We start from the raw sequence: 17,427 nt of genomic DNA on the forward strand, positions 1-17,427 counted from the left end.
ATTGTTGTAATTTGTTAATTTAAAGGTTAAAACTGATTAAATTTACTTTGACTGAAATTAGCCTATTTTGAATTTTTTTTAAATTAATGTTTGTGAGTGAGTAGGTCAGAGTGGTATCAAAATTTTTTAAAGTTTTATTGAGAGTATTTAATTCATGTATTATTGTTAATTATTGTTGTGTTATTCTTTTAAAATGGTTAATTACAGCTCGTTTCTCTCAAATGGCGTGTTGTTCTTGAGCCTCCATCCATGGTTCTTATTTTGTTGAGTAAAGTTTTGTGAGCCGCTCCTCGGGCCTGCGCATGGATCACGCTTCCATTTCGTTAGTCTGGGTGCAGGCGTGAGGGCATGGTTCATCTGGTAGCAGAGCGTGGTTAGTGGGTTGCGTCCTGGGTGCCTTGTCGTGAAACTTGGTTTCACGACTCGGATACTTAGAGATGCGATCACTGTCCGCGTTCTGTTTTGTTTTGTTTTGAAGAGCCGTGGATGGATTGGTTTCTTGGAAATGTTCTGGCCTGGCAGTTTTGGAAAAAGGTCGTGTTGTTGTTGTGGTGGGGCGTAAACACATTTTATTAGGAGCTCGCCCTTTGGCCGAGGCACCGGGTGGAATCGGTGGTAATGACTTGCATCCTTCGGGAGCAAGAGTGTCAAAAGCATGGTCATGTGTCAAAAAAAAAAAAAAGGTTTGTGTGTACACCCCATCACACAAGTGTTAGGTGTTGTCTAGTGTATGTATCGGTGTATGTTTGTGTGTGTGTACGTTCGTGGGTCATTTGTTGTTGTTTTTTCTTGCGGTACTTGCGGTATGAATGGGCAGGTTCTTCTTTTGGGCCCCATCAGGTGCGCAGGCATCAACGTCCAGAAGCCTTAGGAATTAAATTTCTGTGTTTGTTTTGTGAAAAAATTTTGTTGTCTGTTTTGAGTCAAGTACTGGTTGAGACTCGGTATGGCGTCAATTGTGCCGGAATATTTGAGGAAGCCGGAGCTGGTGTACGAGGTGCGGTCCCGGGGGGAGACTCCTGGAACTGATGTACGCACTTTGCGTACACAGTTCAGACAAATTGCTAGCATGCCTCAAGCTTGGGTTGAGTCGCTCAGTTTGGATGAGGAACTGGAGGCATGTAAGGAGAGGATGGAAGAGCTAAGTGGGGAAATTAATAGTTGGAGTAGTTTGCCTATGGGCTCAGCTAAGGGTTCGGCTATCACACAGCTGACGCACTGGCGTAAGCGTCTACTCTTGGTTTTGGGGCAACCTGAAATCCAAGATGAGGACAAGAGCTGGGTGGAAGCCAGAATTCTTGAGCTGGAAGGAATTTTGGAGAGTATTAAGGCAGGAAAGTCTGTCAAAGAGAAAGTCGAAATTTTTGAAGACAACCGTTCTTTGGAAATTTCAAACGAAGTGCCAAGGTCTGTTGTTGAAGTTGTGGCTCCAGTGGGTACCCCCCAGGCTCCGCCTACGCCAAGTACACTGCTCCAGTTGCCTGCAAATGTTCAAATGTCAAATGCAAATGTCACACCGTCCCCCTCTCACACGTCCACCTTGGCTGCGGCTACGCTGAATGTCCAGTCCCCATCTCCCTTTCCTTCTCAAGTTCATAGTTCCCCTTCCATCTCTAACTCCTTTGGCAAACTTCCCCATCCCCTTGCCTCTGTCCTGAGTGGTTTCCGGCCGGTGGACGGGTTAGATGTGAATGGTCTTTGTTTTTTTCTGGAGAGTGTTTTGCGCATGCGTGAATACCCTGGCATGTCAGACGCAACTTTGATGGAACTCATTGCTCCATACTGTCTGAAACCGTTGGGGGACAGATTGCTTGATTGTTTGCGCAGAGGCGTCACCTTTGATGTTTTTCATAAAGAAGTTTTGGAGCTTTTCATGCCCCGTCGGGTCATGGAGAAGCTGAAAGTTGAGAGAGTTTTTCGTCCTCAGCAGCCAGCCGAGTCTCTCAGCCAGTACGTGGGGGACATTCGCACGGTGGAAAGGGTCTTGCGTTTGGGGATCAGTGAGCTTGAACTCATTGACATTGTGCTTCAGGGGTTGAAGCCTGAGGAACGCTCCCGTCTGGTTTTTGCACCACGGCCTGCATCTTTTGCGGATCTGGACAGACTTTCCATCCTTTCTAGATCTGTCCAGGACGCTGATTTTCAGAGAGACCAAGCGACGGGGCATCTTCCCCTAGCTGGTCATCATGCTGTCGTAGCACCCGTGGGGTTGGGTCCTGAACCACCGCAGTGGCAGAGGCAACCTGTCGTTTGTTTTGGTTGTGGGCAACCAGGTCACATTCGGCGGCATTGCCGTCAAGGTGGAAATTTTGGACGTGGTCCAAAAAACTAGTTTGCTCACAGGAGGAAAAATTGCCCAATCCTTCCTGTGAGGTTGTTGGTGATAATGTAAAGGGCAATAATTCGAAAGTTTTTTCAAGTAAGTCAAAGTTTAAGTTAAAGTCAGGTAATCTTTCTGTTGCCTCCCCTTCTGGGAGTGTTGTGCCTGTGACCGAGCCTCTGCTGCGGGGGATTGCGGGCCTTGCTACCATGGGCGTGAAAGCGGCGCGCTCAACTTGCCCACGTCTCAACATCTTCATAGGTTCCACGGTGCAGAAGGCCCTAGTGGATTCTGGGTCAGCCCGTTGCCTCATTTCCTTGTCCCTTTTTGTAAAACTTGAATTGTCTGGGCTTATCAAGCAAGTTGAGCGAAAAACCCCTATCTGCTGGACTGCGTCAAATTCACCCCTTCCCATCATCTATGAAGCCCGTTTCAAGTTCAAAATTGAACATCTTTCTTGGGTTTGGAGTTTTTGGGTGGCTAAGGACCTTTGTTTCCCTGTCATTTTGGGAGCGGATTTTATCAAGCACACTGGCCTAATTTTGGATTTAGGCAGAGGTCAGTGTTTTTTCCGATTTGCGAGACGGGTATTAATATCTTTTGCTGATGAAATTGGTGGTGGTGCTGCGGTAGTCGAGCCTGAGATACCCAGCAAGCCAACAATTGATCCGTTAGGGCATCTGACTACTTGCGAGGCTGAAGCCATCAGAACCTTGTGTTCTCGTTTCCCAGATGTGCTGACGCCAAAGCTTGGAGTCACTAACCTGTTAGAGTACGAGATTCGTCTAACAGATACCCGTCCCGTTCGCTCTCACCCATACAAATTAGCTCCACCCAAAATGGAAACTCTCAGAAAAATCATTGACGAACTTCTGGAAAATGGTGTCATTGAACCTTCCCGTTCGAGCTACGCTAGTCCAGCCTTTCTCGTCCCAAAACCCAATGGCAAGTCCCGAATGGTTTTGGACTATCGCAAATTGAATGCGCAAATTGAAATCGACTCTGTGCCTCTCCCCGATTTGCATTCTGCGTTTGATTGGTTCGGTAAGGCCAAGTATTTTTCTGTTTTTGATCTGAATCAGGCCTATCATCAGATTCCTTTGAAACCTGAGTCTCGACCTCTCACTGCTTTCTGCGTTCCGTGGAATTTGTATCAGTTCACAAGAGTTCCGATGGGTCTTGCTGTGGGGGCCCAGACTCTCACCAGACTCCTTGATTCCATCTTTCATGATGTCAAGTTCAAGTTTGTGTTCAATTACCTCGACGATCTCTTGGTGTACAGTGAGAGCTTTGAAGATCACCTGATTCATCTTGAAGAAGTCATGAGTAGATTGAATAGGGCTGGCCTTACCGTGAATCCTGACAAGGTTAGTTTTGCAAAGCCGGAAATTTCGTTCCTTGGTCATCTTATCTCTCATAGAGGCGTCTGCATCGACCCCGCTAGAACCCAGGCTATCAGGGAGTTTCCTCCTCCCAGAGATGTCAAGGGTATTGCTAGGTTCATCGGCATGGTAGGTTTTTACCGACGCTTCATACCCAATGTTGCTGAATTGGCGGCTCCTCTCAATGAGCTTCGGAAGAAGGGCGCCAAGTTTGTCTGGGGTGAAGCGCAGCAGACGTCTTTTGACCTTCTCAAGGAGGCTATCATGCAGCCCCCTGTTTTGGCGATGCCGGATTTCAATCAAAACTTTGTCTTGCAAACAGATGCTTCCTCCGTCGCAATTGCGGCTGTGTTGTCACAAGAGGTGGATGGTGTTAGGCAGCCAATTGCGTACGCCTCACGCACTTTGAGTCCCTGCGAAAAGAAAAGCTCTTCTGTGTATGAACTCGAGTGTTTGGCTGTCGTGTTTGGAGTCAATAAATTCAGACGCTTTTTGGAGCACAAAGAGTTTTTATTGGAAACCGACAACCAGGCACTCTCGTGGCTTCTTGCACATCCACGCCAGCTTGGGAAAATTGGTCGTTGGGTTGTCCAAATATCGTCCCTTAAGTTCCAAGTGCAACACGTTCGAGGCACTCAGAATGTGATTGCGGACACACTATCTAGGATGTACCATTCACCCGACGATCCTCCTTCTGACCAAGAGCAACCGGGTTGTGCCGTGCTCTTGGAGTTTCCACTCGCCTTTTCTGATTTCATTCCCCATCAGCTGAAGGATCCTGAGCTGGCAAAGATCATTGGTGAGCTTCAAAATGGGGGAACCCACCCCCCATATTTTCTGTCCCAGGGTGCCCTTTGCTGCCGCGCTCGGCAGCGAGGTAAACCTAAAGTTGTGCTGCCTAGTCTTCTAATCCCTATGGTCTTTGAGTATTTTCATTCTTCTCCTGTGGGTGGGCATCTAGGTATCCACAAGACCATTGCGAAGGTTAGGGAAATGTTCATCTGGAAGGGTATGGATCGGGATCTTGCTGCTAGGGTGCGTTCTTGTCAAACGTGCTCACTGAGCAAGCCCGCTCAAAACTCTAAGTTTGGTTTGTTGTCATCTGAGGTGGCGGAAAGACCTTTGGAGAAGGTTTTCATTGACTATGTAGGGCCTCTCCCGCGTAGAAAGTCAGGAAATAAGTTCCTACTTGTTTGTGTGGATGCCTTCTCCAAGTTTTGTTGGCTTTTCCCCTTAAGGAATGCCACTGCACAGCTCACCGTGCAGGTACTTCGAACTCACCTCTTCCAACATTTTGGAATACCCGCCACCATTGTTTCCGACAACGGAACACAGTTTGTTTCCCATCTGTTCAAAAGAATGTGCTTTGGGCACGGAATCCGCCATGTGACTACTTCCCCTTACTATCCACAGCCTTCTCATGCTGAAAGGTTCAATCGCAATCTTCGTTCCGCTCTCATAGCTTTCCATGCTGACAAGCAGACCACCTGGGATCAGGAACTCCCTTGGCTTCAGTTTGCTTTCAATACTGCTCACCATGAGAGTCACAAGGCGGTCCCTTTCGAGCTGTTTCTAGGCTATCCGCCTAACAACCCGTTAGCGAATGTGTGGGGAATTGGCGACCTTCTGCCACCTCCTGGTGCGGCTGATGTCAAGGCAACTTGGCAAGCGGCCAGGAGAAACTTGATCAGAGCTAGGGAATTGGTCCGGAGGAAGCACAATCGTGGTAGAGTAGACAACCCTTTCCAGGTGGGGGATTTGGTGTTTTGTAAAGCTCATCCGGCCAGTTCGGCTGTGGACAAGAGAGCTGCCAAGTTGTGTCATCGGTGGTCAGGTCCCCACCGCATCCTGAGGTTTTTGACGCCTGTCACGGCGGAGCTTGGAGATCCGCGGACTGGAAAAGTGTTCCGGAGGGCGCACATTTCTCATCTCAAGCCCTTCCGCGGAACTCTTCCGTAGGCAATTTTCCTTCCTCTTGTGTCTGGGTGGGAAGTGCACTGGGCCAGAGAACCTGATCACTTCTCCTGTCCCCTGTGTTCTGCGAAGGAATTTCCCTCACAAAATTTTCCAGCTCTGGCCAGAGCAAACCCTGGGGGTGAGTTTTCCCCTCAGTTTGGAAGTCCCTTGGCGTTCCCCACCACAGACACCTGAGTTGTCTTTCAGGTCAATTTCTTTTCAGGAAGTGGGGGAGAGGCTTGTTTGTTTGTCCCTTTTGGAGAGGAGTGTCCTCTTTTGGGGAGGGAGGTTGAGCCGTGACTATTTCCACCGGGCGAATGTCACGACTCATGATCAATGGTTCAAGTGTTTTTTTTATAGTAGGCTAGTTCAGTGTTTCGTTGTCACTCCACGGCCCCCCGAACAAGGCTGTGGGTTTTGTTCTTATTACTTTTTCTCCGCCAGCAACTCATAGGTTGTGTGGCGTTGCTCGACTCCGGGTCGGCTCATTTTGGTTATCCGATTTCATCTTAAAGTTTGTGGCATGGTTTTAATGTTTATTGCCCCTTTTTGGTTCAAGAGGAGACAAACGTCGACCATGGAATAAATTTATCGCGCCACGCGCGCCTTTTGGGTGAGTTTTGCACATTTTTCTAAGGTTAGGATTGCCACATGTTGCACTAGGTTTGGAACCTAGTCTTGGGGTCGTGGAACCCTTTTGTTAGTTAGTTTCCCTGTTCTCTGTTGTTTTGTATAATTCAGGGCTTTGCCCGAAATGCTAGGCCTAGAATTGACTGAGAAATGTTTGTTGGAAAGCCGCTATTTGAGAGAAACTGCCAAGTCAGTTTTGGGTCCTTCTGACTGTTTTGTGGTAGGCCTAGGCTTACAAATTTTGCTCAGTAAATGTAATTGTCTTAGGCTACTACTCTGGTAGTCTTTTGTTTCTGTGTCCCGTACAATTTTTAGTGTTGTTTTGTCTTGTAAAATGTTCAGTTTGTGTTACCCAGTCAAGTAAGGTTAAAGTCTTTTATTTTGCTTTGTCCTTGCCAAACTAGTTAAATTAAGTTGAATTAACTGCTCTTAAAGCTCCCCAGAAAGTTTGAGTCATTTTACTCAAGTTTTAAGAAAGTTATGAGGAATTAAGAGTTTGGCAATTCTCCATTCAGGTTTGAACTGGGTAACCAAAAGGCCCACTGGTTTCAGCCTTTGAGTTAAGGTTTGGAATGGTCTGGAGAAGCTGCTGGAACATTTTCCCCAGCTTTTGAGACCATTCCGAACAAATTCGGATCACAACTTTTGGAGAAATTAGCAAAAATACATGAGTCGTTGCGTTAGGCCTAAAGCAGTGAAATATTGGAACTAAATGTAAAGGGTGAAAGATGTGACAGTGAACCTTGCGGATATAAACTCAGTCTATTATTCTTACTAACTTACAAACTTACAAACTTGTACACACTTGTACACACTTTTACATCCTTGTATACATTTGTACACCCTTGTACACACTTGTACAACCTTGTACAAACCTGTACACCCTTGTACACACTTGTACAAGCTTGTACACGATTGTACACCCTTGTACACACTTGTGCACCCTTGTACACACTTGTACACCCTTGTACACACATGTACAACCTTTTACAAACTTGTACACACTTGTACAAACTTGTACATTCTTGTACATACTTGTACACCCTTGTAAACACTTGTACAAAATTGTACAAACCTGTACACCCTTGTACACACTTGTACAAGCTTGTACACACTTGTACAAGCTTGTACACACTTGTACACCCTTGTACAAAATTGTGCACCCTTGTACACTTTTGTACACCCTTGTATACATTTGTACAAACTTGTACAAACTTGTACACACTTGTACAAACTTGTACACACTTGTACAAACGTGTACACCCTTGTACACACTTGTACAACCTTGTACACACTTGTACAACCTTGTACAAACCTGTACACCCTTGTACACACTTGTACAAGCTTGTACACGATTGTACACTCTTGTACACACTTGTGCAACCTTGTACACACTTGTACAACCTTGTACACACTTGTACAACCTTGTACACACTTGTTCAAGCTTGTACACACTTGTACAACCTTGTACACACTTGTACACACTTGTACAACCTTTTAAAAACTTGTACACACTTGTACAAAATTGTACATTCTTGTACATACTTGTACACCCTTGTACACACTTGTACAACCTTGTACAAACCTGTACACCCTTGTACACTTTTGTACACCCTTGTACACATTTGTACAACCTTGTACAAACTTGTACACACTTGTACAAACTTGTACACACTTGTACAAACTTGTGTACACTTGTACAACCTTGTACACACTTGTACAACCTTGTACACACTTGTACAACCTTGTACACACTTGTACAACCTCGTACACACTTGTACAACCTTGTACACACTTGTACAACCTTGTACACAATTGTAAAACCTTGTACACACTTGTACAACCTTGTACACACTTGTACACCCTTGTACACACTTGTACAAAATTTTACATTCTTGTACATACTTGTACACCCTTGTACACACTTGTACAACCTTGTACAAACCTGTACACCCTTGTAAACACTTGTACAAGCTTGTACACACTTGTACAAGCTTGTACACCCTTGTACAAACTTGTACACCCTTGAACACTTTTGTACACCCTTGTACACATTTGTACAACCTTGTACAAACTTAAACACACTTGTACAAACATGTACACACTTGAACAACCTTGTACACACTTGTACAACCTTGTACACACTTGTACAAGCTTGTACACACTTGTACAACCTTGTACACACTTGTACAACCTTGTACACACTTGTACAACCTTGTACACACTTGTACAAGCTTGTACACACTTGTACAACCTTGTACACACTTGTACAACCTTTTACACAATTGTAAAACCTTGTACACACTTGTACATTCTTGTACAAACTTGTACTTACTTGTACAACCTTGTACAAACTTTTACACACTTGTACAAACTTTTACATCCTTGTATACATTTGTACACCCTTGTACACACTTGTACAACCTTGTACAAACCTGTACACCCTTGTACACACTTGTACAAGCTTGTACACGATTGTACACCCTTGTACACACTTGTGCACCCTTGTACACACTTGTACACCCTTGTACACACATGTACAACCTTTTACAAACTTGTACACACTTGTACAAACTTGTACATTCTTGTACATACTTGTACACCCTTGTAAACACTTGTACAAAATTGTACAAACCTGTACACCCTTGTACACACTTGTACACCCTTGTACAAACTTGTGCACCCTTGTACACTTTTGTACACCCTTGTATACATTTGTACAAACTTGTACAAACTTGTACACACTTGTACAAACTTGTACACACTTGTACAAACTTGTACACCCTTGTACACACTTGTACAACCTTGTACACACTTGTACAACCTTGTACAAACCTGTACACCCTTGTACACACTTGTACAAACTTGTACACACTTGTACAAACTTGTGTACACTTGTACAACCTTGTACACACTTGTACAACCTTGTACACACTTGTACAACCTTGTACACACTTGTACAACCTTGTACACACTTGTACAACCTCGTACACACTTGTACAACCTTGTACACACTTGTACAATCTTGTACACAATTGTAAAACCTTGTACACACTTTTACAACCTTGTACACACTCGTACACCCTTGTACACACTTGTACAAAATTTTACATTCTTGTACATACTTGTACACCCTTGTACACACTTGTACAACCTTGTACAAACCTGTACACCCTTGTACACACTTGTACAAGCTTGTACACACTTGTACAAGCTTGTACACACTTGTACAAGCTTGTACACACTTGTACACCCTTGTACAAACTTGTGCACCCTTGAACACTTTTGTACACCCTTGTACACATTTGTACAACCTTGTACAAACTTAAACACACTTGTACAAACATGTACACACTTGAACAACCTTGTACACACTTGTACAAACCTTGTACACACTTGTACAAGCTTGTACACACTTGTACAAGCTTGTACACACTTGTACAACCTTGTACACACTTGTACAACCTTGTACACACTTGTACAAGTTTGTACACACTTGTACAACCTTGTACACACTTGTACAACCTTGTACAAACCTGTACACCCTTGTACACACTTGTACAAGCTTGTACACGATTGTACACCCTTGTACACACTTGTGCACCCTTGTACACACTTGTACACCCTTGTACACACTTGTACAACCTTTTACAAACTTGTACACACTTGTACAAACTTGTACATTCTTGTACATACTTGTACACCCTTGTAAACACTTGTACAACCTTGTACAAACCTGTACACCCTTGTACACACTTGTACAAGCTTGTACACACTTGTACAAGCTTGTACACACTTGTACACCCTTGTACAAACTTGTGCACCCTTGTACACTTTTGTACACCCTTGTATACATTTGTACAAAAATGTACAAGTTTGTACAAGTGTGTACAAGTTTGTAAAAGGTTTTACAAGTGTGTACAAGGTTGTACAAGTGTGTACAAGGTTGTACAAGTGTGTACAAGGTTGTACAAGTGTGTACAAAGGTGTACAAGTGTGTACAAGGTTGTACAAGTGTGTACAAGGTTGTACAAGTGTGTACAAGGTTGTACAAGGTTGTACAATTGTGTACAAGGTTGTAAAAGTGTGTACAAGGTTGTACAAGTGTGTACAAGGGTGTACAAGTTTGTACAAGTGTGTACAAGTTTGTACAATGTGTACAAGTTTGTACAAGTGTGTACAAGCTTGTACAAGTGTGTACAAGGGTGTACAAGTGTGTACAAGGTTGTACATGTTTTTACAAGGTTGTACAAGTGTGTACAAGGTTGTACAAGTGTGTACAAGGTTGTACAAGTGTGTACAAGGTTGTACAAGTGTGTACAAGGTTGTATAAGTGTGTACAAGGTTGAAAAAGTGTGTACAAGGTTGTACAAGTGTGTACAAGGTTGTACAAGTGTGTACAAGGTTGTACAAGTGTGTACAAAGGTGTACAAGTGTGTACAAGGTTGTACAAGTGTGTACAAGGTTGTACAAGGTTGTACAATTGTGTACAAGGTTGTACAAGTGTGTACAAGGTTGTACAAGTGTGTACAAGGTTGTACAAGTGTGTACAAGGGTATACAAGTTTGTACAAGTGTGTACAAGTTTGTACAAGTGTGTACAAGTTTGTACAAGGGTGTACAAAAGTGTACAAGGGTGCACAAGTTTGTACAAGGGTGTACAAGTGTGTACAAGCTTGTACAAGTGTGTACAAGCTTGTACAAGTGTGTACAAGCTTGTACAAGTGTGTAAAAGGGTGTACAGGTTTGTACAAGGTTGTACAAGTGTTTACAAGGGTGTACAAGTGTGTACAAGGTTGTACAAGTGTGTACAAGGTTGTACAAGTGTGTACTAGGTTGTACAAGGTTGTACAATTGTGTACAAGGTTGTACAAGTGTGTACAAGGTTGTACAAGTGTGTACAAGGTTGTACAAGTGTGTACAAGGGTGTACAAGTTTGTACAAGTGTGTACAAGTTTGTACAAATGTGTACAAGTTTGTACAAGGTTGTACAAATGTATACAAGGGTGTACAAAAGTGTACAACGGAGCACAAGTTTGTACAAGGGTGTACAAGTGTGTACAAGCTTGTACAAGTGTGTACAAGCTTGTACAAGTGTGTACTAGGTTGTACAAGGTTGTACAATTGTGTACAAGGTTGTACAAGTGTGTACAAGCTTGTACAAGTGTGTACAAGGGTGTACAGGTTTGTACAAGGTTGTACAAGTGTTTACAAGGGTGTACAAGTATGTACAAGAATGTACAAGTTTGTACAAGTGTGTACAAGTTTGTAAAAGAATGTACAAGTGTGTACAAGGGTGTACAAGTGTGTACAAGGGTGCACAAGTGTGTACAAGGGTGTACAATCGTGTACAAGCTTGTACAAGTGTGTACAAGGGTGTACAGGTTTGTACAAGGTTGTACAAGTGTGTACAAGGTTGTACAAGTGTGTACAAGGGTGTACAAGTTTGTACAAGTGTGTACAAGTTTGTACAAGTGTGTACAAGTTTGTACAAGGTTGTACAAATGTATATAAGGGTGTACAAAAGTGTACAAGGTTGTACAAGTGTTTACAAGGGTGTACAAGTATGTACAAGAATGTACAAGTTTGTACAAGTGTGTACAAGTTTGTAAAAGGTTGTACAAGTGTGTACAAGAGTGTACAAGTGTATACAAGGGTGCACAAGTGTGTACAAGGGTGTACAATCGTGTACAAGCTTGTACAAGTGTGTACAAGGTTGTACAGGTTTGTACAAGGTTGTACAAGTGTGTACAAGGGTTTACAAATGTGTACAAGGATGTAAAAGTTTGTACAAGTGTGTACAAGTTTGTACAAGGTTGTAAAAGTAAGTACAAGTTTGTACAAGAATGTACAAGTGTGTACAAGGTTTTACAATTGTGTAAAAGGTTGTACAAGTGTGTACAAGGTTGTACAAGTGTGTACAAGCTTGTACAAGTGTGTACAAGGTTGTACAAGTGTGTACAAGGTTGTACAAGTGTGTACAAGGTTGTACAAGTGTGTACAAGGTTGTACAAGTGTGTACAAGGTTGTACAAGTGTGTACAAGGTTGTACAAGTGTGTACAAGGTTGTACAAGTGTGTACAAGGTTGTACAAGTGTGTACAAGGGTGCACAAGTGTGTACAAGGGTGTACAATCGTGTACAAGCTTGTACAAGTTTTTACAAGGTTGTACAAGTGTGTACAAGGTTGTACAAGTGTGTACAAGGTTGTACAAGTGTGTACAAGGTTGTACAAGTGTGTACAAGGTTGTACAAGTGTGTACAAGGTTGTATAAATGTGTACAAAGGTGTACAAGTGTGTACAAGGTTGTACAAGTGTGTACAAGGTTGTACAAGTGTGTACATGGTTGTACAAGGTTGTACAATTGTGTACAAGGTTGTACAAGTGTGTACAAGGTTGTACAAGTGTGTACAAGGGTGTACAAGTTTGTACAAGTGTGTACAAGTTTGTACAAGTGTGTACAAGTTTGTACAAGGTTGTACAAATTAATACAAGGGTGTACAAAAGTGTACAAGGGTGCACAAGTTTGTACAAGGGTGTACAAGTGTGTACAAGCTTGTACAAGTGTGTACAAGTTTGTACAAGTGTGTACAAGGGTGTACAGGTTTGTACAAGGTTGTACAAGTGTTTACAAGGGTGTACAAAAGAATGTACAAGTTTGTACAAGTGTGTACAAGTTTGTAAAAGGTTGTACAAGTGTGTACAAGGGTGTACAAGTGTGTACAATGGTGCACAAGTGTGTACAAGGGTGTACACTCGTGTACAAGCTTGTACAAGTGTGTACAAGGGTGTACAGGTTTGTACAAGGTTGTACAAGTGTGTACAAGGGTGTACAAATGTGTACAAGGCTGTAAAAGTTTGTACAAGTGTGTTCAAGTTTGTACAAGGTTGTACAAGTAAGTACAAGTTTGTACAAGAATGTACAAGTGTGTACAAGGTTTTACAATTGTGTAAAAGGTTGTACAAGTGTGTACAAGTTTGTACAAGTGTGTACAAGGTTGTACAAGTGTGTACAAGCTTGTACAAGTGTGTACAAGGTTGTACAAGTGTGTACAAGGTTGTACAAGTGTGTACAAGGTTGTACAAGTGTGTACAAGGTTGTACAAGTGTGTACAAGTTTGTACAAGTGTGTACAAGTTTGTACAAGGTTGTACAAATGTGTACAAGGGTGTACAAAAGTGTACAAGGGTGCACAAGTTTGTACAAGGGTGTACAAGTGTGTACAAGCTTGTACAAGTGTGTACAAGCTTGTACAAGGGTTTACAGGTTTGTACGAGGTTGAACAAGTGTGTACAAAGGTGTACAAAAGTGTACAAGGGTGCACAAGTTTGTACAAGGGTGTACAAGTGTGTACAAGCTTGTACAAGTGTGTACAAGCTTGTACAAGGGTTTACAGGTTTGTACAAGGTTGTACAAGTGTGTACAAGGTTGTACAAGTATGTACAAGAATGTACAAGTTTGTACAAGTGTGTACAAGTTTGTAAAAGGTTGTACAAGTGTGTACAAGGGTGTACAAATGTGTACAAGGATGTAAAAGTGTGTACAAGTGTGTACAAGTTTGTAAAAGGTTGTACAAGTGTGTACAAGGGTGTACAAATGTGTACAAGGATGTAAAAGTGTGTACAAGTGTGTACAAGTTTGTACAAGGTTGTACAAGTGTGTACAAGTTTGTACAAGGTTGTACAAATTTGTACAAGTGTGTACAAGGTTGTACAAGTGTGTACAAGGGTGTACAAGTTTGTACAAGTGTGTACAAGTTTGTACAAGGGTGTACACGTGTGTACAAGGTTTTACAATTGTGTACAAGGTTGTACAAGTGTGTACAAGGTTGTACAAGTGTGTACAAGGTTGTACAAGTGTGTACAAGTTTGTACAAGTGTGTACAAGGTTGTACAAGTGTACACAAGTTTGTACAAGTGTGTACAAGTTTGTACAAGTGTGTACAAGTTTGTACAAGTTTGTACAAATGTGTACAAGGGTGTACAAAAGTGTACAAGGGTGTACAAGGGTGTACAAGTGTGTACAAGGGTGTACAAGTATGTACAAGAATGTACAATTTTGTACAAGTGTGTACAAGTTTGTAAAAGGTTGTACAAGTGTGTACAAGGGTGTACAAGTGTGTACAAGGTTGTACAAATGTGTACAAGCTTGTACAAGTGTGTACAAGGGTGTACAGGTTTGTACAAGGTTGTACAAGTGTGTACAAGGTTGTACAAGTGTGTACAATGTTGTACAAGTGTGTACAAGGGTGTACAAGTTTGTACAAGTGTGTACAAGTTTGTACAAGTGTGTACAAGTTTGTACAAGTTTGTACAAATGTATACTAGGGTGTACAAAAGTGTACAAGGGTGCACAAGTTTGTACAAGGGTGTACAAGTATGTACAAGAATGTACAAGTTTGTACAAGTGTGTTTAAGTTCGTACAAGGTTGTACAAATGTGTACAAGGGTGTACAAAAGTGTTCAAGGGTGCACAAGTTTGTACAAGGGTGTACAAGTGTGTACAAGCTTGTACAAGTGTGTACAAGGGTGTACAGGTTTGTACAAGGTTGTACAAGTGTGTACAAGGGTGTACAAGTATGTACAAGAATGTAAAATTTTGTACAAGTGTGTACGAGGGTGTACAAGTGTGTACAAGGTTGTAAAAGTGTGTACAAGGTTTTACAATTGTGTACAAGGTTGTACAAGTGTGTACAAGGTTGTACAAGTGTGTACGAGGTTGTACAAGTGTGTACAAGGTTGTACAAGTGTGTACAATGTTGTACAAGTGTGTACAAGCTTGTACAAGTGTACACAAGTTTGTACAAGTGTGTACAAGTTTGTACAAGTGTGTACAAGTTTGTACAAGGTTGTACAAATGTGTACAAGGGTGTACAAAAGTGTACAAGGGTGCACAAGTTTGTACAAGGGTGTACAAGTGTGTACAAGCTTGTACAAGTGTGTACAAGCTTGTACAAGTGTGTACAAGGGTGTACAGGTTTGTACAAGGTTGTACAAGTGTGTACAAGGGTGTACAAGTATGTACAAGAATGTACAATTTTGTACAAGTGTGTACAAGTTTGTAAAAGGTTGTACAAGTGTGTACAAGGGTGTACAAGTGTGTACAAGGTTGTACAAGTGTGTACAAGCTTGAACAAGTGTGTACAAGGTTGTACAAGTGTGTACAAGGTTGTACAAGTGTGTACAAGGTTGCACAAGTGTGTACAAGAGTGTACAATCGTGTACAAGCTTGTACAAGTGTGTACAAGGGTGTACAGGTTTGTACAAGGTTGTACAAGTGTGTACAAGGTTGTACAAGTGTGTACAAGGGTGTACAAGTTTGTACAAGTGTGTACAAGTTTGTACAAGTGTGTACAAGTTTGTACAAGTTTGTACAAATGTATACAAGGGTGTACAAAAGTGTACAAGGGTGCACAAGTTTGTACAAGGGTGTACAAGTGTGTACAAGCTTGTACAAGTGTGTACAAGCTTGTACAAGTGTGTACAAGGGTGTACAGGTTTGTACAATTTTGTACAAGTGTTTACAAGGGTGTACAAGTATGTACAAGAATGTACAAGTTTGTACAAGTGTGTACAAGTTTGTAAAAGGTTGTACATGTGTGTACAAGGGTGTACAAGTGTGTACAAGGGTGCACAAGTGTGTACAAGGGTATACAATCGTGTACAAGCTTGTACAAGTGTGTACAAGGGTGTACAGGTTTGTACAAGGTTGTACAAGTGTGTACAAGGGTGTACAAATGTATACAAGGATGTAAAAGTTTGTACAAGTGTGTACAAGTTTGTACAAGGTTGTACAAGTAAGTACAAGTTTGTACAAGAATGTACAAGTGTGTACAAGGTTTTACAATTGTGTAAAAGGTTGTACAAGTGTGTACAAGGTTGTACAAGTGTGTACAAGCTTGTACAAGTGTGTACAAGGTTGTACAAGTGTGTACAAGGTTGTACAAGTGTGTACAAGCTTGTACAAGTGTGTACAAGGTTGTACAAGTGTGTACAAGGTTGTTCAAGTGTGTACATGTTTGTACAAGTGTGTTTAAGTTTGTACAAGGTTGTACAAATGTGTACAAGGGTGTACAAAAGTGTTCAAGGGTGCACAAGTTTCTACAAGGGTGTACAAGTGCGTACAAGCTTGTACATGTGTGTACAAGCTTGTACAAGTGTGTACAAGGGTGTACAGGTTTGTACAAGGTTGTACAAGTGTGTACAAGGGTGTACAAGTATGTACAAGAATGTAAAATTTTATACAAGTGTGTACAAGGGTGTACAAGTGTGTACAAGGTTGTACAAGTGTGTACAAGGTTTTACAATTGTGTACAAGGTTGTACAAGTGTGTACAAGGTTGTACAAGTGTGTACGAGGTTGTACAAGTGTGTACAAGGTTGTACAAGTGTGTACAAGGTTGTACAAGTGTGTACAAGGTTGTACAGGTGTACACAAGTTTGTACAAGTGTGTACAAGTTTGTACAAGTGTGTACAAGTTTGTACAAGGTTGTACAAATGTGTACAAGGGTGTACAAAGGTGTACAAAGGTGCACAAGTTTGTACAAGGGTGTACAAGTTTGTAAAAGGTTGTACAAGTGTGTACAAGGGTGTACAAGTGTGTACAATGGTGCACAAGTGTGTACAAGGGTGTACAATCGTGTACAAGCTTGTACAAGTGTGTACAAGGGTGTACAGGTTTGTACAAGGTTGTACAAGTGTGTACAAGGGTGTACAGGTTTGTACAAGGTTGTACAAGTGTGTACAAGGGTGTACAAGTATGTACAAGAATGTACAATTTTGTACAAGTGTGTACAAGTTTGTAAAAGGTTGTACAAGTGTGTACAAGGGTGTACAAGTGTGTACAATGGTGCACAAGTGTGTACAAGGGTGTACAATCGTGTACAAGCTTGTACAAGTGTGTACAAGGGTGTACAGGTTTGTACAAGGTTGTACAAGTGTGTACAAGGGTGTACAAATGTGTACAAGGCTGTAAAAGTTTGTACAAGTGTGTACAAGTTTGTACAAGGTTGTACAAGTAAGTACAAGTTTGTACAAGAATGTACAAGTGTGTACAAGGTTTTACAATTGTGTAAAAGGTTGTACAAGTGTGTACAAGGTTGTACAAGTGTGTACAAGGTTGTACAAGTGTGTACAAGCTT

Source organism: Macrosteles quadrilineatus, unplaced genomic scaffold (assembly GCF_028750875.1).
Source record: "Macrosteles quadrilineatus isolate MER2022 unplaced genomic scaffold, UCM_ALF_1.0 Scaffold_65__1_contigs__length_644622, whole genome shotgun sequence".
NCBI lineage: Eukaryota > Metazoa > Arthropoda > Insecta > Hemiptera > Cicadellidae > Macrosteles > Macrosteles quadrilineatus.